The following is a 22,450-nucleotide window of genomic DNA, read 5'->3' as shown; positions in this document are numbered from 1 at the left end:
ATGCTCACTCCAGAGGGCTGAAAATGTAATAATATTGTTAAAAGAAAGGCAACCAGCACTGTCTTTTATTGTTTCTGTCACTTAAATCACCTGTAACTACATTGGAATACAGATCGTTAACCTCCCAGAGTCAGCAGGTTTTGGGTTTCTATCTTTAAGGAAGAATGCAGTGGTCTATCATGAAACCTCAGATTCTGGCATTCATTGTATTTTGATCTTGTTATTTTTCTAGAATATCTTATGAACCAGCCTGGGAAATATTTACTTTTTAATTACAAGAAGAAAGAAATCTCTTCTGATAATTGGAGCTTCTTTAGTCTTGCTTTATTCAACATGCTAATGCCTTTCTTTGTTTTCCACCTAATAACTTCAATCCCCTAGTTTACAAGCTTTCTGAGACACCCTGCCGAGAACAGACTAAAAATCCAGTCTCCTAATCACAAAATCTGAGTTTAAAACCAAGCTGATCTGTTCTGTGTTGTACTGTGTCTAACTCCTGTGTTTATTTCTTGAGTGCTAAAAATAGTGCCTGGCATATAGCAGGTGCTCAATAAACATCTGTTAAATTTAACTAGTAACTATAGTATAAACAGAACTTCATCTGCAACCATCCACTCTGTGGTCCCTAAATGTGTTCTGCCACTGGCAACCTTGGGGTTCTTTTCAGTACCATTGAAATCTTACCCACACTTCCAAGGCCCTGCTCCATAAAACCTTTCCTGATCCTTCAGTAGCCAAGATGAATTTCTCCATTGAGTTTTCATAGCATTCTCTATTTATTTTATAATATTAAAGCAATCCATTCATTCTGCAAGTATTTATTTGTTGTAAAATATTATTTATAAAATATGCAGTGAACACCCATTCTGCAATGTTCCAGCACTGAAGATACAGCGGTGAAAAGACTGATAAGGCCCTGTCAGTTTATATGCTGATGGTCATAATGATAGCAGACAAATGTATAATATCAGGCAGTGATAGGGACTCTGACAACAAAGGAGGTAAAGGATTGAAGAATGATGGATGGGCTTCTCTGAGCAAAAGGCACGTGAACAGAGACCTGGATTACACGAGGAAGTGTTCAAGGCCTTGTGCTAGGGGCTGAAAAGATAAAGACGTGAAGCATGCTCCTTGCTCTCATCAACATGGATAAACTGACCTGCTAGGCGATAATTATTGCACACACTTTCACTTTTCACTTTCATGCATTGGAGAAGGAAATGGCAACCCACTCCAGTGTTCTTGCCTGGAGAATCCCAAGGATGGGGAAGCCTGGTGGGCTGCCGTCTATGGGGTCGCACAGAGTCGGACATGACTGAAGCGACTTAGCAGCAGCAGCAGCAGCTGTGTCGGAAAACTACAGCTAACACGACCTCTAGAGGAAAGCCATTCTAGCGCCTGTTGCCTTGCTATTTTAGGTACTTCTGTGTTCCTTGCTATATTGTCAATTTGTCTAGGAAGAAATGACAGATTGTTCATCTTGGTGTCCACCAGCGTGCTCGCGGTGCCTGGTGCCTTCCCGGCCCAGCAGACTGGTAGGCTTGGCCAGTGCGGTCCTGAGCAGAACCTTCCCTGCAGAGCCTGCAGCTGGGGGAGAAGGCGCCTGGAGTTCCTTCCGGGCGTTCTCTGCAGAGGGAGCCAGTTGCTCTCCTCTGTGAATTACTGTCCACACTGAGAACCCCGCAGCAGAGAGTCTGATGAGTGGGAGAGCTGCCAGAGCAGTGCGAGGAGGCTGGGCCCTCCGGCCGCCAGTGAGGTTCATCCTCTAGCTTTCTGTTTGAAAAACTTACTGTGATCACAGTGGAGATGAGTGGGCGGAACTTGGAGAAAGTCGTACTCTTTTTCTCTCCGCATATATATATATCAAGAATGTATTCCAGTACCACACGGGGCAATTTGATTTATCCAGGTTGACAAAACCCTGCCTCTCTTTTTTCCCTGGAAAAGAAAGAATTTTAATTGGAAACTAAATTCCAAAGTCTTCAGAAACTGTAACCCTTATTCACAAGGCATGTCTGAGAGTTTACTGTCTGGGATAATTGTCTGCTTTAATAAGTTGGTTGGCCATTTAATAAAATGGTTGGCCATTTGTTGAAGCAGAAAGAAAGACAGCAAGGAAGAAAGAGCAAGTGCGTGATTTGTATGCAGGTAGAAACATGGCATCATAGAGTGCTGGTGCATGCAGTACAAATAGCTATTTTGAATCCCTAATCTTATTTGTTACACTATTTACATATGAGGTAATATCATCCTGCCTACACCCAGTATCTCACCTAATGGTGAAACTAGTCTGGACTGGTCTAGATTTTGTGTCAGATAGCAGAAGTCATCTCGGAGCTGTGGCCGTAGTCCAATGCAAGCGCAGCAGGATTGCACGTGAGAATGACCCAATTCTGCAGAATTGAAAATCTGTTTCAGAGTCATAGGTAATCGTTGCATGATAAAAAGTGCAACCTCGCCTCTCTCCCTAGCTCTTTTCTTCCTCTGCACTTCGTTTGCCTCCTGAATTGCTCCCCTGAGAGCTGCAAGGCACATCCTTTCATTATGCAAAGCCCTTTAGCTCCCTCCAGCTTCTGCTCTCAAACATTCAAACACAGCATGGGAGTGGCAGACTAAAGAGTAAAGAAACCTGGTTCTTGTTCTAACAAGTTCCTACATCTGTGTAAACACATGACACTGTTTTAGTAGTGTTCCTACAAACATTAAGAAAAACAATGTCTTCCATTGGGTCAAATGAACATCCTTATCTTATCAGCTTGGGGCCAGTGGCAAACTCATTATGTCAGCAGATTGGCAATTTATGCAGAAGCCACATAGAAATTGCCAGGGTTATAGGTGCTTAATATATGTTTATTCAATGAACGAATAAATATGAATGTGTGCCTGCATAATTGGGTGCATAAATTAGGTGTTTATTTGTGAGGAACTCTTTGAAGGAGTGAATAACATAGGAGGATGATCTGTTTTCAGAGATTTGAAATGAGGAAAGCTATTCTAACTATATGAGGAAAACTATTCTAACTCCCATCATAGACATATGCCTTGAGGTGCTTCAGGAGCGCTGATGTATTTGCCTTATTCAGGTTCATCTCTCCCGTTTAATTCTCATAACTTATAGCATTGATGTGCAACACAGGAGAGGTAATTACTGTTACTGTGTACAACCTTGGCTTCACTAGAACCAAATTAGCAATCAACCAGATACTTGAAATAAATGGATATATGACTATTTAGACATACCTCTATGTTATTTGTATATATAACTACACATATATTTGAATTCTAGCAAAACTTAGACTCTATGGATATTCTTCCCATCCATTCCAAAATTCCGTCATGATAATTCTCCTACTCTTGTATTATTTTTTAAGTAATTAGAGAATTAAGCATTAGTTGACTGATAACCGACAAATTCTTTTGCTTTTTACCGATGCTGGAGCAGAGCACACAGAGATTTGGTTTATGACTAGTGTCTTGGGATTGAGGGCAGTAGGGACTGGGCAGTAGGGTTGACCCCTATGTAAGAAAACCAGCAATCCTACTCATAGTATCATGGCATATGGCTCTGATCTAGGCCACTTATTTCCTTTTAGCTAAAATGGCTGATATGGTGAAAAGAAGTATGGCAGAAGATAGTGTGGGATCAAGGAAATAGGCAGGTCATAGAGCTTTGATTCTTGGTTGATTCAACAAGTCTTATTCATAAAGTAGCTGGAATTGAAGGAGTAAAACCAAGTTCTGAGTAGGAGGAAACTAAATGAGACTAGGGTTCTCGATAAGAAAACTTCAGTTCTGACAAGGAAATGGAATTCGATTTCAGAACCAAGAATGAGGCTGATTTAACCTGTCTGAATCTTTAGGTAGAGATTGGTAGAAACACGACTGTCCAGTGATTGTGAAGGTGTCCTGTGAAGAAAGAACAGACCAATTGTATACCTGGCATGCTAATGGAGATGAAGTTATTAACATTTCTAGGTTCATCCGCATTGTCTCTGAATTAGTACTTAGCTGGTTGTGATGAGATAGACAAGAAATGACACATTCATAACTATTTTGAAGTAGTTTAAGGTCTTAAACATACTCTATGGAATCTATGTATAAGGACTTGTAGTTATGTTTAATGGAATTTTGAAAATGTGAAACATATGGTCATAAATGCTAGAGTATAAGATGACTCATTTATAGTAATGCCACTTCATGAATGCATTAAACAGTTTTATTGTCTTACATTCAAAAGAGATACTATGATCTTGAAGTACAAAACGGAGAATTTATGTCTGTAAGTTTTCTGCTTTTTGTGGCATTCACTGTAGAAAAGTTGGAAAATTCAAAACTGTAAAGAAATGGATTTTGTGAAACTGTAATACTATCACTCCAAGATGATCAATTGTGATGTATTTTCTCAGTATTTCTTTTGTGTGTTATTATATAGCTATTATATATTGGTAAACATTTGTTTTCTAATCTATTTTTTATACTGAACATTGTATCAGGCATTTTCCAGTATTATTAAAATGTCTGCAAAATCTTATTAATTTTATTGGCTACAGAACTATCCCTTCATATAGACAAAGCCTGTTTTTAACGCAACCATTTCTACAATGTCAACTATTTAGGTGGTTTTCAGTTTGTCATTATTATACATAACTTAATGAACATTTTGGACACATACGTTTTAAAACTTCTGATTACTATATCCTTAAGGTCAGTTCCTAGATCCAGAATTATTTTTATTGAAAAAAAAAAAAAGATGAACCTTTTCTGAGGTTCTTGGAATATACATTGAGAACTTGCCTTCTGAAAATGTTGTAATAATTTATATACCAATCAGTAGTATAGAAAAATGCTCATCTCTTTGTACTATTGCCACAATTTAAGATTATTCTAATTTTTCATTATTTGCTAATTAAATGGGAAAAATTGTATTTTGTTATTGTTTTGATTTTTACTTATTTGATTATTAGTGAATTTGAACACTTTTTATATATTTTAATCGTTTACGTACCACTTTTTGTCACTTTTCTATTAACTTTGCTCAGCCGTCAGTTGTTGGAAAATGGCCTGTGAACAGAGAAAAAGTACGGCTAATTCTCATTGTTCCTAGTAGTTGTATATTCTATAAAGTTGCAGCAAACAATAAATTAGCAAATACTGAACCTCTGCTCCTGGGAAATATAGGGTCAGGTTTCTGGGAGCCTGTGGTCATGTTTTCATCCACTGGTCAATGCATACTTTGTTTAGTGTGTTTCTGTTTCAAGGTAGTAGTGGCAATGTTAGTTGCTCAGTTGTGTCCGATTCTGCGGCTCCATGGACTGTAACCCACCAGGCTTTTCTTTCCCAGCCAAGAATACTAGAATGGGTTGCCATTCCTTTCTCTGGGGGAATCTTCTCAACCCAGGGACTGAACCAAAGTTTCCTGCATTGCAGGCAGATTCTTTACCATCTGAGCTACCAGGGAAGCTTACCTAATTTTTATTATTGATTGATTAACATTAAACTCATAGTCAACAGCACAGTGATTCATGCCCATACAAAGCTTATCTAGCATGACATCACAGCCTTGCACTTAGGGACACCGGACATTTCAGCATTATGTTTGGAGCCATTTTCAAACAGCAAACTGACCAACAAAAAGCCCCAAAGTGCATATCCTGTGACACTAAACATACCATGTGAAGGATGCTGGTTTACAATAGGAGAGCTGAAACAGATTCAAGCAGTCAGCTTGTTCAGCCTCAGCTGAGAACGTGAGGCTACTCAGAGTTTGCACTGCTCTGGGCATGTCTGTCGGAGAAGCCAATGGCACCCCACTCTGGTACTCTTGCCTGGAAAATCCCATGGATGGAGGAGCCTGGTGGGCCGCAGTCCATGGGGTCGCTAAGAGTCAGACACGACTGAGGGACTTCACTTTCACTTTTCACTTTCATGCATTGGAAAAGGAAATGGCAACCCACTCCAGTGTTCTTGCCTGGAGAATCCCAGGGACGGGGGCTGCCGTCTGTGGGGTCACACAGGGTCGGACACGACTGAAGTGACTTAGCAGGGCATGTCTGTGAATGATCATGAAAGTACCATAAGTATTGACTGGAGGTTACAAATAAGTTTCAACAAGAAGAAAGTGAAAGTGAAGTCGTTGTCGTGTCCGACTCTTTGCAACCCCATGGACTGTAGCCTACCAGGCTTCTCTGTCCATGGGATTTTCCAGGCAAGAGTCCTGGAGTGGATTGCCATTTCCTTCTCCAGGGGATCTTCCCAACCCAGGGATCGAACGTGGGTCTCCCACATTGTAGACAGATGCTTTACCGTCTGAGCCACCAGGCGAATTCACAAATCCAGAATCTATGAATAATGAGGAATCACTATATCTTCATTATCTTAGTGATCTGGCCCCAGGTTAATGGTGATAAATATGGGTGGGTAAAGAATACACAAGTAAATGTAAATCAATTCTTGTTGAAGGTAAAAGAAAAGTGTTGCTTAAATCCTATAATTTTGAGGTATAGACAGGATTTGCAGTACCCACAACACAGAAGGAGCAAAACTGAGAGTAATGAAGGATGTATGCTGACACCTGAGGAGAAAGTGTAGAACAGGGAAATGCGAAGGGCACCAGCATGAAGCCAGACAGAGTAGAACATGCGTCTCATCGACCAGCTTGTGACCTTGGATGAGAACCACTCTAGGCCTCTATTTTCTCCTACATAAAATCAAGATTAAAATATCTTCCTTAGACTAAACCTCACTTGGGGTACCTTTTGTCTCTTATTCAGCTACAACCCTAGGACCTTGTGTAATTCCCAAAATATATATGTCAGCTATGTTGGGTGTATATGTATGTCAGATACTCAATGACAAAAATGTACCAAAAATGAAAAAAAAAGTATTTAAAGTCCAAAATATTGCAGATGGTGATTGCAGCCATGAAATTAAAAGACGCTTACTCCTTGGAAGGAAAGTTATGACCAACCTAGACAGCATATTAAAAAGCAGAGACATTACTTTGCCAACAAAGTTCTGTCTAGTCAAGGCTATGGTTTTTCCAGTGGTCACGTATGGATGTGAGAGTTGGACTATAAAGAAAGCTGAGCACCGAAGAATTGATGCTTTTGAACTGTGGTGTTGGAGAAGACTTTTGAGAGTCCCTTGGACTGCAAGGAAATCCAACCAGTCCATCCTAAAGGAGATCAGCCCTGGGTGTTCATTGAAAGGACTGATGTTGAAGCTGAAACTCCAATACTTTGGCCACCTGATGCGAAGAGCTGACTCATTTGAAAAGACCCTGATGCTGGGAGGGATTGGGGGCAGGAGGAGAAGGGGACGACAGAGGATGAGATGGTTGGATGGCATCACCGACTCGATGGACATGAGTTTGAGTGAACTCCGGGAGTTGGTGATGGACAGGGAGGCCTGGCATGCTGTGATTCATGGGGTCTGAAAGAGTCGGATACGACTGGGCAACTGAACTGAGCTGAAAATACAAAATAGAGCATTTTCATTGTAAAACACTTGTCATATGGGATTAGTCCCTGCCAATGAATAGTTAACACATATTGATCTCTCCACTTCACATACTCTACTGCTCTATATAAATGATTTATGTCAATTCAAATTATATGATTTATTGATTTCTTTATTTTTATTTAACAAACACTTGCATAGTACTTACTATGCACCAAGCTTTATTTAATGCTTAACAAATATTAATTTGTTTAACCCTTGTTAACAACACTATACAGTGGGTTTTATTATTAAAACTATTTTATATTAGTACATGAGTCATAGAGGGAGTAAGTAACTTGTCCAAGGTCACACCACAAGCAAATGGCAGACCCAGGATTTGAACTAAGTGTTTTATCTTCGGAGTTCATGTTTATAACCTCTACTCTGTCACAACAGCCCTAGGAAATTTGAGATAAAGAAGCAGGGGTTAAGTCACTGACCTGAGTTAGCAATGAGCCTACTGGTGCGTCTGACTTTAAAACCTGTGTCATTACGATTTATAGCTCCAGGCCACTAGCATTCTGGTAATAAAACAGCAGAGGCTTACAACAGTTTACTACCTATGTTGCTTCTAACTGCTTCTAAAACAAAAGCATCTTGCTTTCTCTCTTCCTGTTTTCTTAATAATGCAGTTAGATTTTCATTGCTATAATTCCAGGTTTTTTTTTTCTGAGTCCTGAAAGCTGATTTTCATGGAACATGAAAGTGAAAGTCGCCCAGACCTGTCCAACTCTTTGTGACCTCATGGACTATACAGTCCATGGAATTCTCCAGGTCAGAATACTGGAATGGGTAGCCTTTCCTTTCTCCAGGGGATCTTCTCAACCCACAGATCGGACCCAGGTCTCCCCCATTGCAGGGGGATTCTTTACCAGCTGAGCCACTAGGGAAGCCCATACCTTGGCATAAGCCCTCTTTATTTTTATGGATGCCAATCCTTGACTAAAGTCTGATCTGACAAACATACTTACGTCATGGAACATAAGAAGGGAGAAAAAAGAGTCTTAGCCCATTCCAGAACTAAGAATGGGCAGGAGATTGTTAAGATTAACAGCTTGAGCCTTGGACTGATGCTGTCTGCATTCACATCAGGCTGCTCTGCTACCAGCTGTGAGGTTTTGGTAAATCGCTTCACCTCTCTGGACCTCAGTTTCATTTATAAAATTGAACAGTCTACCTATTCCAACAATGTTTGTATTGGTATGAAGATTCAAAGAATTAATACCTATGAAGCACTTAGAAAGGCCTTGGCACGTGGTCAGCACACAAATAAAACTTCATCAATAGAAGCAGCATTTAAAAATTACCCAATTATCATTACTAGTTTTACAGCTTCACCACTTGTGTACTAGTAAGTTTTCAAACTTTGTGATTACACACCTCTACCATTAAAACTGGCCTATGTACAAATATCCTTACTTTATGTATAGATTGTCAAAATGTGTAGCAGTGGTTGGTAGTAATAGATTGCATGAAACTTTAAACTGGATCACAGCAATGATTCACCAAGTCTTGGTTTATCTTTTCCTAATGCCCCTAAGCTGCCGCTGGATTCTTGTACCCAGACCTCTCCTCCCCGAAGAGTTCTTTGCTCAAAGCTACCTATGGCCTTTTCTAGTCTTTCTCAGTTTCAACGGCTTGCTGTAGAAAAGAGGGTAACTTCTGTCAAAGGAAAGTAATTATATCCATTACCATCTGGGAACAATAATAGTCCCTTAACTCTCTCAAGATTATTCAAGTACTCAAAAAACATCCTGTGTTATCCCTACTGAATCCTTGATCAAAGACCAGAAGTCTGGGGGGTCAAGGCAGGGTCGACCTCAAATTGATTCTGCTTCTCACGTTTTTCCTTATGCCATCTCCCAGCACCAATTCCCTTTGGTGAGCGAATTGGTCCCTGGCAAGGGCTGGAGATAAATGCTTTGCTGGTGAAAGTCACTTAAAACTTGAATTTAGAGTGCTGGCTTCAGCATCACTTATACTAAAATTGGAATAATCCAGAGAAGATTAGCCTGGTCCCTGCTCGAGGATGACATGCAAATTTGTGAAGTGTTCCAGACTTTTTTGACATATGTACACTACTATGTATGAAATGAGGGCAAGAGGGGAAGGGGGTGTCAGAGAGATGGTTGGATGACATGACTGATTCAGTGGACATGAGTTTGAGCAAACTCGGGGAGATAGTGAAGGACAGGGAAGCCTGGCGTACTACAGTTCGTAGGATCACAGAATCAGATAGGACTTAGTAACAGACAACAACATATAAAATAGATAACTAATGAGAACCTACAGTTTAGCACAGGAAACTCTACTCACTGTTCTGTGGTGACCTAAATAGGAAAGAAATCCAAAGAAGAGTGGATATATGTATATATATAACTGATTCACTTTGCTGTACAGCAGAAGCTAACACAACATTGTAAAGAAACTATACCCCAGTAATATATACGCCACATTTTTTTAACTAAAAAGAAAACCTTAGACTTAGAGACATTGAAGACCATATATACATGAGAGGAGGTCAGGGAACTGGTTAGTGGAGAATGCTGAGAACCAAGGATCCAAGGTTGAGTTCACTCCAGATGTAAAAGAAACATAGAAATCATTGAGAAGTGATGCTCTTGAAGATAGACGGGGTTGAATCCTACTTTTATGAAACTCAGTATACACATTCTGCTTATTTTTTTCTCTTCCATCCCAAAGAATAGAAAATCCTAAAATGTAGAAGGAAAAGAAACCTTTTTATGCCTTTGTTTGTCCTTCATAGCCCAAAGTCACATTTAGCTTTGGAAAAATATTTCCTGTAACAACCCATATGAGTAGCATAGAAAAGGGGAAACATAGACCTGAGAAGGGGGACTGTTTCTATGCATCCTGAGGTACCTGAGAGTATATGTGGATGCACACAGTTGACCCCCCATATTCGTGGATTCTGCATCTGCAGATTCAACCAACAAATGATCTCAAAATATTCAGAAAAAAACTCCAGAAAGTTTAAAAAGAGAAACATGAATTTGCTGTGCTCTGGCAACTATTTACATAATATTTACATTATATTTGCAATAATCTACATAGCATTTACATTGTGATGCTGGGAAAGATTGAGGGCAGGATGAGAAGGGGACAACATAGGATGAGATGGTTGGATGGCATCACTGACTCAATGGGCACGAGTTTGAGCAACTTCCGAGAGAGTGAAGGACAGGGAAGCTTGGCATGCTGCAGTCCATGGGGTCGCAGAGTCAAACACGACTTAGCAACTGAACAGCAAGGTATTATAAGAAATATTGAGCTCATTTAAAGTATACAGGAGGATGTACATAGGTTATATGCAAATATTATACTACTTTACTTAAGGGACTTGAATATGGACTTTGGTTCCATGGGGGTCCTGGAACCAATTTCCCATGGATTCCAATGGACACCTTTATCCCCCTATTTGCCCCATGGTTCAGTTCAGTTGCTCAGTCGTGTCTGACTCTGCAACCCCATGAATCGCAGCACGCCAGGCCTCCCTGTCCATCACCAACTCCCGGAGTTCACTCAAACTCATGTCCATCGAGTTGGTGATGCCAATCCAACCATCTCATCCTCTGTCGTCCCCTTTTCCTCCTGCCCTCAATCCCTCCCAGCATCAGAGTCTTTTCCAATGAGTCAACTTTTCTCACAAGGTGGCCAAAGTATTGGAGTTTCTGCTTTAGCATCATTCCTTCCAAAGAAATCCCAGGGCTGATCGCCTTTAGGATGGACTAGTTGGATCTCCTTGCAGTCCAAGGGACTCTCAAGAGTCTTCTTCAACACCGCAGTTCAAAAGCATCAATTCTTCAGCACTCAGCTTTCTTCACAGTCCAACTCTCACATCCATACATGACCACTGGAAAAACCATAGCCTTGACTTAGACGGACATTTGTTGGCAAACTAATGTCTCTGTTTTTCAATATGCTATCTAGATTGGTCATAACTTTTCTTCCAAGGAGTAAGCGTCTTTTAATTTCATGGCTGCAGTCACCATTTGCAGTGATTTTGGAGCCCCCAAAAATAAAGTCTGACACTGTTTCCACTGTTTCCCATCTATTTGCCATGAAGTGATGGGACTGGATGACATGATCTTTGTTTTCTGAATGTTGAGCTTTAAGCCAACTCTTTCACTTTCTTCTTTCACCTTCATCAAGAGGCTTTTTAGTTCCTCTTCACTTTCTGCCATAAGGGTGGTGTCATCTGCATATCTGAAGTTATTGATATTTCTCCCAGCAATCTTGATTCCAGCTTGTGCTTCTTCCAGCCCAGCGTTTCTCATGATGTACTCTGCATAGAAGTTAAATAAGCAGGATGACAATATACAGCCTTGGCGTACTCCTTTTCCTATTTGGATGTGATATCAAATCATAACCGGGTCCACTCCTGGGAACTGCCAGATACATTCCCAAGAACTTTGGGCTGATTCTCTCCTTTGGCAAGATGTTTTCAAAGGGAGATATCTGTGAGCTACAAAGAGATCCTGGTAGCTCAGTGGTAAAGAATCTGCCTTCAGTGCAGCAACTAGGGTTTGATCTCTGGATCAGGAAGATTCTCTGGAGTAGGAAATGGCAACCCACACCAGTATTCTTGCCTGAGAAATCCCATGGACAGAGAAGCCTGGTAGGCTATAGTCCATGGTGTCGCAAGAGTTGGACACGACTTAGCAGCTAAAGCACCACCATCCTGAAGGATGAGGTAATGTCTCCTTCCCAATGAACAACAGGCTTGTTTACTGCTTGCTAAGAAAAACAGTGGATTCCCAAACTCATTGTGCTTTTGGTATAATGCAAACGTACTGTGTGGGCAGCATCTATTTGGCTCCTCCACCTTGCCCCTGTAGAATCTGGTGAACAAGGAGTACCAACAGAAACAAGATGCTCTTTCTACTTCTTGTACTGTGAATAATGAAATAGTTTGTTTCTGACCCAGAAACTCATGCTTTTGCCCCCATCTGTGAAATATTAAGAGGACAACTCTTTAGTTGCAGGGTAAAATTGTCCCAGACAAGATAAATAGCTGCCTTCTCTCAAATTACATAGTTGCCTATATTCTATCAGTTCTGCCTGGCTCTTGTATTTCAATAAAAATTCAAAATTCTCCTTGCTTGCTTCTGCAGTTTGTCTCAGGAACTCAACAACCATGGCTTTTACTTTCATTTCTACCAACCACAAAAAAGAGGTAAATTAGATGTCTTAGAACATGGCTATATATCATAAAATTCCATAGGAAATTAATAAATCTTGTGTGATATGATTTTATTTTTACAGGATAGTCATGACTCTAAGGCAAAGATAATAATTTAAATACCAAGAGACAGAATTGTTTTGTAGATCTATCACTAGTGAACTGCTAAAGGCACAAATTTCAGCCTTGTTTTTGCTAGAGGTCAGTACCAATTAGTGATGTTTTATCAGCAGGATTTCTCTTTCAAAACTGTTTTATGATGTTCAGGTAACTCCCCTACTAGTTACTTGCTTTTTAGAGATGGGTTTACCAGCTTATTATTAATGGATTATTTAGAAGTTTATTATGGTGCTAGGGTTTTTGTTGGTTTTTTTTTTTATGTCAGATCTATTGAAATGGAAAATATTGCATATTTCAAATGGTTTGTAATACAAAGGTTATGTGTACCCTGAAGCCATGAAGGCAATGTGTCCTCCCTTCAGTATATTATGTTTTTTATTGAAAGATACCTTCAAAAAATAAAGTGACTAGAAACTAAGAAGGAAGGAAGACACTGACCACGAGGCTTTAGGGGAGAACTGTCAAATGCCATCTTATCATTTAAAATTAAGGAAAGTGTATTCAGGAAATGTATATGTTTACATGTTTACCTCATAGCTCAGTTATTCATTCATCTCATTTGGTTACACAAACATTTATCAAGTGAGTCTTCAGTGCCTGGGTGTGTGCTGCACCCTGAGGGTTCTGCAGGGAGCAACATGAACTCCTTGCCCACTGGGTGTTTATCAGGCAGTGGAGGAGAAACACACACTCATATTATATACCAAGTCAGGGGTGTTCTGGAAATGTGTAGAAAGGGCACATATCACATATTAGGGATCCTATGAAAGGCTTCTTAAAGTTGACATTTGAGCTGAATCTCAACTAATTTTTCTATTAATAGTAGATATGGGGTGGTAATTTTATGCCAAACATGATACTTTAAGCAGTTTCCTTATTTGTAGCTTTTAAAAGTGTTAAAACAGACAATGAGAGGATTATGAGAAGTTGAAGCCTATGCTCAATCAACCAACAACAACTATTTTTGTAGAAAAATCATGAAGTTTTTCTTTTGTTTTTCTTTCTTTCTTTTTGATGTTTACAACCCTCCCAAATCTTTCGTTGACAGCCAGGAGACAGAAGGTACCACAGTAACCCCAGCTGCCCCACTCCCAGCTGCCTTCCCAGACTCCGTTTTAATCCCAACTCTGCAGCCCTAGATCTCTTTTTTAAATTTAGAATGTCTGACATATGGAGCCAGTAATACAGCATTGATGAATTTCTTCCTTTTATGTTTTTTTTAATGATTTCGATTTTTGTTTGGGGTTAGTACAGTAAAGGCATTTTAGGTTAAGGATATAAAAAAGAAATGTGCTTCCAGATTTCCTCATTTATAGCAAAGTTCAAGTGCATTACCTTTGACCCAGTCCTCTCCAGAATGACTTGATCTTAGTTGCTCTTGTTATTTTTGAGGATTTTGTTTCATTTTGTTGTTATTGTTGTTCAGTGATGCTCTGACCTGGATTATCATGATATATTAGGCTTGATGGGGCTACATTGTTGGGCCAGATGAGATAGAGTGTGGGGAAGTCGTTGAGCAGGTGGGAAGTGCTGTTTAATCCTTCTAACAGCGGAGGCTCATGGTGGTACTGAGAAAATGTAAAAAGCAGCAAAACAGGTTCGTGGAGCCAAAGAATAGCAAATATCTCCTTCTGTCATTGTGTGAGCATTTTAATCAAATGGTCTGCCTCATGCAGCTTTATTTTGCATTGAGATATTCCATGTCCCCCAAATATTTCTCAGATGGTGGTAATGAATTGCATTGCCCTCTCAGTTGTAAGAGCGCGGGTATTCTGCTGCGGAGCCATATGGTTCCCATTTATTTTAATGTGTCTTTGACATCAGGAGAATTGCTGAGACAGCAGAGGAAAGTGCTTACAACTTGGACTGCAGCCAGAGCTGCGAATATTTATGTTTAGTGACGACTACCTTTTTTTTCCCAGGAAAAAACGATATGGTCCTAAGATGGTATCCATGTTGAGATTTTAATAAAATGAGAGTTTATATATTTTGGAAATAGCTGTTACTTTAATAGCAGTGAAATGTATTTCTTAAGCATGTAGTTTTAGGGTTTAATTGCACACATGAGAGATTAAGGAAACAGCCTGGGAAGTAGGTGGTATTTATTTTCTCACTGATAAAAAAGGAACACACTTTTTGTTTGGCTTAACAGCATCACCACGATAGTAGTCTGCATATGTAATGCTTTCCATCTGTGATTCTTAAGGTTTTTTACAAAGGTAATATTTCTGATAATACTCCTGAGGTAAACATAATTCTGAAAATACTAACAGAGGGACTGAAAAATGCAGGTGCCCCTTAATTTAATCTGTATAATGGAAATTAGCAAATTTAGAATTCAGATTTTGAATTATCTAACATTATCTAACAATTTATTATTTTCCAAGTATGAGGATAGGATAACACTTTCTCCAGTTCATTAGTGATATGGTATGCTTACAATAAAGAGGCATTCTTTAAAAATGAGATGACAAAGACCTCAGTAACAATCAATGTTCCATATATAAATGTTAATATCTCTGTAGAAATTTAGATTCTCTGGAAAATTATTATGTTATCTAAAGGAAAATACATACTGTTAACAGAGAAAAGTAGTGATAACATTGATCAGTTTCTGTGAAATTGTTCTCACTAGAAATAAAGTCAGATGGCCAGTTGAATATATAGAACAGGGAAAAAAATTTCTGAACTTTCAGTTGTTTGAGACAGAACTGAACAGAATGCAGGGTCTAAATTCAGCAAAACACTTTAATATTATATTGTCTTTCAAATATCTTGCCAAAGGATTTTAATATATAAACTTTAAGTGATAGTTATATAAACACACTATTTATCATATAAAGACCAGAAGGAAGACTTCATATCAAATATAGAATTAGAATCCCAAGATTCATAATGCCTAGTACTATAAATTTGATGGATGAATTGATGAGAAAGGAAAATTAGAGTGAAACTTGGTTGATCGTTCAGTTAATGGTACTATTTTAATCAATGGTTTAATCTAAATTTGTTTGAGTTTAACAGTTCACTATTCCCAGTATTAATTGCATTTGATGTTGATGGATAGGGCTTTCTAAGTCACACTGCATTTTCAGTGGGCATCAATCTAATGTAAGCAGTGAAAGGGTTAGTGCTAAGTCAGCTATAAAGGTTAAAGATAAGAGAGGACATGATTTCTTTTCAAAATTTTTGTTCTTTCAATTTTTAAAAAAAATTGAAAAAAATTAAAAAAACTATATTGGAGTATAGTTGATACAGTGTTGTACTAGTTACAGGTGTACAGCAAAGTGAATCAGTTATAAACATATATCAAGTCTTTTTCAGATTTTTTCCCCATATAGGTTATTACAGAATACTGAGTAGCATTCCCTGTGCTATACAGTAGGTCCTTATTCATTTCTTTCAGTTTTTTAATTTCAAATTTATAACTTCAAAATACAGCATTTATTCCTTTTGTTCTAATGAGAATAAAATGACCCCCTCCCTATTTTTTTAGGTAACTCACAAGAATTAGGGGGAAAGTGCAGAGGGCATTTTTAATAAATTCAAATGTATGAATAAAAAAGAGCTAGTTCTGAGAAATGACCACTCTTTGTGAGTTAATCATCATAATTATTTATGACATCAAAGCTGGAAGGTCGAAGTTCTCAATTTTTATTTGCAGCTTTCTAAATATATATCAAAATCCTGGGCAGTAAACTTTATTTTTTTTCAAGCAGATAATTACAAGTAGATGATTACACTATTAAACCACGCTCTGTAATGTCAAATTCAGCTTGCAGTGTGCTGAGCGGCCTGGGCTGTAGCTGTCAAGAGACTGGGGAGAGAGCTGCCTCCCTGCACGCGGATCTCTGGCTTGCTTGTGTGGACGCAGCTGACAGACTGAATAGATGACGACGTGACGCGCATGCTCATTATCCAAAACAAAGCCTTGGTCGTCCAGCCTGAAGGGTCAACTTTTGATATTATTTCTGTTTTCTTGTTAAATTTTTTGCTTAAATGCGTATGCAGTATTTGTACATGTCTTGATAGAAAATTTATTATCACATAGTCTTATGTGAGAGGGTTTCTTCTTTTGTTTTGTTTTTGTAAAACTAACGATTTAAACAAAAGGGTTTCATCTTGAGTTATTTCCACTCAGAAGTTTCAATACACAATACACAAGGACGTTATTAGTCTTCAGAGTAATCCATTGTGAATATTTTCAACCTGTTATTAGGATGGAAAATACCTAGGGTAAATGGTTAAACTACCTAATCTTGTCTGTGAGTTATAAACCTATTTCTTCTCTGCAGAAGGACTGACATCAGAATGCTGACTGGTTCTTATGTATGTTTATCATACTTTATATTCTCCAGTCAGTTTGCCGCGTTGCTAGTACATAAATTGGTTGGTTGGTTGGAGATGGGGAAGAATGGCATTTAGGGGCTGGAGAGACAGATGTGCTGCAGTTTGAAAAGCGGTTAGAGCTATCATTCATACTACAGGGAACCAGAAACAAACTGGGACTTGATATCTCAAGCATCACTTCAAGTGGGAGCTACTCTTCCTTGATTTTTGTTTTTGAATGCTGCTTTCATAGAAATAAGGGCATAGTAAAAAAGTCCCTAATTTGATGGGTCCTGACATTTTCTTACATTTACCGACTTTGTCTCCATTCTGATGTCCTTTTGGGAAATGCAAAGCCCTTCAATTCCAAAACATGGGGGATATCCCAATATTGTCTCTAACAGATCCAGTGTTTGGAAAAGTCTTTCTTTCATGATTATTTTTGCACATGGTATATCTTTCATAAAGTGAAAGTGTTACTCACTCAGTCCTGTCTGATTTTTTGTGACCCCATGGACTGTAGCCCACCAGGCTCCTCTTTCCTTGTAATTCTCCAGGTAAGAATACTGGAGTGGGTTGCCATGCCTCCTTCAGGGGATCTGCCCAATCCGGGGATTGAACCCGGGTCTCCTGTATCACAGGCAGATTCTTTACTGTTTGAGCCACCAAGGAAGCCCTATATCTTTCATCACTGAATATAAAATAACATCCTGAGTATAACATACTATTGATTTGGCCACCACTTTGTGTTATATACTTTAGGTAATTTGAATTCTGTTCACAGTTGGAAGGAAAATACTCCCAAATAGTCTTTACTTTCATTTGCCTCTCGTTTACCCAGTGCCTCAAGACATTTCCTTTTATTAGTCTTTTGGAATTGTTTGCACTTGAAAGATTTACTGTTTCCCTAAATACCTTACTTGAGCAAAATAACAAAACAAACAAACAAAAAAAACCACAAAAATACAACTGTGGTAAGTAGATTTGAAAAACTTGAGAATGTGACATAAAAGAATAAAAGGGAACAATTAGAACAAGGAAGAATTACTTTTGACAGCAAACTGGCTTCATTTTCAAAGGAACTATTCCTATATTGTTTGGTTGCTAGATCCATTTCACTCCTTACCTGTGGTTGAGATCTGAGAACATGCTTGTGACACCAGGATCAGGAGGGGCCGATCTTGACAATTGCGTCAAGCTGGAGAAAATGTGAAAATATGATCACAGGAGATTTGTAGAAGTCCCTTGGAAAGATTGAGGACATATATTTTTTTAAATCTTAATAACTTTAACCATTGGAAGTTGATTTAATATCTAAGCTGTTATTGTTAATTCCTATGCAAAATATTTTCTTATGACAGTGGGGTTTTTGTTTGAAAGTTAGGTTTCATGACTTCATAACTGATATGATCTTGATTTGTTCTTCAAAAGGCGAGAAACAACATACTTTCAGAGCCCCTGATTAACTTGGCCTGTATAATTTAAGAAAACAAGTTTTTATTACCCGGGATTTACCAAGATAAACTAATTTCAACAATCTCACTTTGCTTCTACTAAATTCCCACCCCACCCCACCCCGCAAAGAAGAAAAGTAAACTCAATATTGACTTACAAATCATCTGGTATTTTCCTTTTGAACATACTGCATAGGAGAAAGAAGTATACTATTAACTTCATCAGACCCAAACGGTAGAATTAATATTTTCCACGGTTTTCCCCTTGTTTAACATCAGACTGGACCAAAAACTCTCAACCTCCGTGTGGCAACTTCAGAGCCAAAATACATAGTTCTGTTTACTGCTCTCTGCCTTTCTACCTATATCTGGACTTTGCTGATAGTTGTTGACACTAAAAGAGCCAAATGTGCATTAAGAGTAACTGAATCACTCCTCAAGCACTGGCCCCAGAATGATTGCGCTAGAGTGGAATCAATAATCGAGAATCTTGTCTTCAGATTTACAGACTCAGACGCACAATGGTCTCTGTGCATACAGAGAGAGCAATCTCAGATGCAATGACACACGCATTCACAAATGTCTGAAGTATAAACCTGAAAGCAAATTTGATTATTTTCAGCAAGAAATAGAATTGACAAGTCAATCAGATAGTCTTGTTGACTTTTGAAGTTACATTCCAATGTGAATGAACAGGTTGGTTTATGCGTGTTGAAATGGAGCAAGGTTGGTTGCATTTTCTTAGAGCCTGATGTGAGGCCGCTTTGATATCTTGATATACTCATCTTCTCTGTAGGATCAGAATATTCAGAATGTGTGTCTCCTCAGAGCACTGGCTTCCCTGGATGGCCCTGAAAACACACTGTACAACTCTTAGCTTTGGCTTCCATTTTTTAAACGTGTATTCTATTGAAGTATCGCTGATTTACAATGCTGTGTTTATTTCTGCTATACAACAAAGTGATTCAGTTATACATAAAAATATATATATATTCTTTTTCATATTATTTTGCATTATGGTTTATCACAGGATATTGAATACAGCTCCCTCTGCTATATAGTAGGATTTTTGTTGTTTATTCATTCTACATATAATAGTTTGCATCTGCTAATCCCAAATGGCTTCCATTTTTAATCCACTCTGAGCATGAACTCTTTATATAAATGTATGGTATAACTTATTTTATTTTATCTACTTACTTTCTCACCCTGGCATCGTGAATTAGTTTCTCAACTCTCTTCTTCATTCATTTTTAAAAGCATTTTAAAGATGGGTAGCTTCTGCAGATAGCTAATGCTGGTTACTCTGTGCTGTTTATTCCTTTAATTTACAAGGATCAATATTATCTCCATAATATGTGATGATTTTACAGCAATACCAGTACACCCTGATGTGCTAGCCATAATGGTGGTCCCAAGAGCTGTGTCCTGGTTGGAACAAATAATACTGCTGCACTTAGATACCTCTGCTGCAGGATGGTAACTGAGTGAGATAAAAGAAGAGGAGCTGGAAGGCAGCAAAAAATTAGCATTGCATATGAAAACAGACTAGTTATTTTTCAAAGCAGTAATGAATGCCACTGTCTCCTTCATTTTTTTTTTTCTTGCTCTTGACTTCACAGTAGTAAAATGAACCCTGAACTCTGTAGAGACACAACATTGAGTTCAATTATCCTGTAAAGGGCACAGATTACTAGGTAGGTGTAGCATCGAGGTTTCAGATTCCCTATGGCAAATGTGCTGAGTGGATTTCATCTGTTTTTCTCAGGTTTGAAAAACACAGACTCTTTTTTGATAACTTCCTTCTGTGATTGTTAGTCAAATTGGTTCTGGAGGCAAGAGACAGCCCACAAGGGCCTGTTCTAGGGCTCCAGATCAATCATCAGAAGAGAGAGACATGAGTGCCTCCTAAGTTTAGGAAAGCCACATTTAAAATATTCCTCATAAGGCTAATCTTACAACATCTCAAAGCCTTCCTTTAAAATGTATTCTGTAGGCTTTTTGATCATATTTCTACAGTGCTACTTATAATATGCAAGTGCTGAAACAAGTATAAGCACGTTTGAATTATAAGCTGTAGTGGATAAGAAAAAGCATAAGTCCATGTGCACTGTGACAGTGTTAGAAATGCCAGGAGCCCAGATGAAGGGCTCCTACTCTCTGCCACTGTTGTCTTTTTTCAAGCCTTGGAAAATCATCTCTTAACAGTTTTCTGGGGAAAATATAATATGGCTTTTTGTGAAAGGATGGTAGAGTAGATTCATCCAAAAGGTGGAATTCTTTTATAATCCAAAAACGTAGGCACAAAATCTCAATAAAAATTTCTAAAGGAAATTCATGTAGAGTACTATGAATTATCTAAAAAACAAGTAAGAAAATTATCAGATGTGTTTATAATAATTATTTTAAATGAGTACATTAAAATATTTTTATTTGTAAATTATGGCCTTGAAAGATAGTATTTTCAGGGCATCATTTGCATCTTCATGATATGAAGAGCAAAATAAGTTCAAGGTTATCACCCAAAAAGCAGAGGCTCTAGCCTGCTGTAAGGTGGTGATGGATGAGGTTGTCGGATCAGGTAGCAAATTACTGGGCACATGGTTGAATTTTGCTTTCTATGGTGAAATCTTTTACATTTTGACAAATTCTTCTTTGTTTTGAGATGATTTAAACCTACAGTTATGAAGCAGATCAGAGCTTTTAAATCTAAGTTGAAAATTGTCACTACTTCCAGGAGTACAAGTATGTTGCCGTGAACATGTACATAGATAACTAGAAAAAAATAAATGGAAAAACTACATACATGCTGGAAGCATTTGCTCCCTGGCAATCTCTTCTGGAGAAGTAAAGCACTAATGAGGAGGAAAAGTTGAGATAGCTAAATTCTTGCCCAGATGTCTTATTTCTTTTACTCTGTTTGAGTCTATTTATTCTGAGTTTCTCATCACTGGAAATGAAAGCTCCATGTGGGCAGGGATCACAGATGTCTTTTCCACCAAGATATCCAATCATTTAGAAAGTGCCTGGGAAAACTACTGGTTTATATTTATTGAATATATAAATCCTCAAAATGATATGTATCACAGCAACGTCTCTATTTGGCTTGAAGGTTTTATAAGGAGAAAATGAGACAACTGAACTTGGAAGTTCATTCTGTTCCCTTAGAAGCATATTTTTATATAAATCCAGTGCTCCTGTAGTTACTTTTATTTCATTGTTTATACAGTCTTACAAATAAAAATCATCTTTGGAGTCTGGAGCAGTTGACATCTCCCAGAAGCAGTGTGGCACCAAATCTTAGCCTTGTTCATCTTGCTTAGCTTGATCCCAGCTTTCTACTGTGGCCTGATGGCTAAAAGACTGGGCTCTAGAATAATGAATCCCATTTTCACTGCTAGTTATATGACCTTGGCCATGTCATTTAACCTTTTGTGGATTGTTTTCCTCAAAATGTAGGCTTGGATTATTCCAACTCAAGCAGTCATAAGAATAAAATGAGATAACTCATGCATAGTCCTTTGCATAGTTCTTTGAACAGTCCGTAAATGTTAGCTGATAGAAAACATCTGAGGGGTTCATTGTTTCTTTTTGTTTCATTGAAAGAAATCACTCAAATTCTATAAGACTGGGTTACCTCACAACAAAATAAACAGACCGGCACATCTTCCAACTTCAAAAGGTCAATGTGTAACTCTGTTCCTCTCAACTACAGAGTTCATTTCAACCTTCCATGGTGCTCTGCGCATCTTGATGTCTCTGTAACTAATAGTAAAGGTTCTGATATATTTCATGACATTTTCTATATTCTCAATGTATACTTGGATTAAAGTCCCACTGTCCA

General features: G+C 38.4%; 1 protein-coding gene and 1 non-coding gene across 4 annotated transcripts in view; both read left to right on the top strand.

Moving 5' to 3' along the window:
- The window catches only part of CSRNP3 (cysteine and serine rich nuclear protein 3), a 205,144-nt gene that overhangs the window by 151,809 nt on the left and 30,885 nt on the right, over nucleotides 1-22,450 (top strand). The gene's annotated exons all lie outside the window — the stretch shown is intronic.
- On the top strand, nucleotides 9,458-9,564 carry LOC139179015 (U6 spliceosomal RNA). Its single transcript, XR_011563452.1, has one exon. It is a non-coding gene; the product is annotated as a U6 spliceosomal RNA (small nuclear RNA).

Source organism: Bos indicus, chromosome 2 (genome assembly GCF_029378745.1).
Source record: "Bos indicus isolate NIAB-ARS_2022 breed Sahiwal x Tharparkar chromosome 2, NIAB-ARS_B.indTharparkar_mat_pri_1.0, whole genome shotgun sequence".
Taxonomy (NCBI): domain Eukaryota; kingdom Metazoa; phylum Chordata; class Mammalia; order Artiodactyla; family Bovidae; genus Bos; species Bos indicus.
This window is presented reverse-complemented; position numbering and strand designations above follow the sequence as displayed.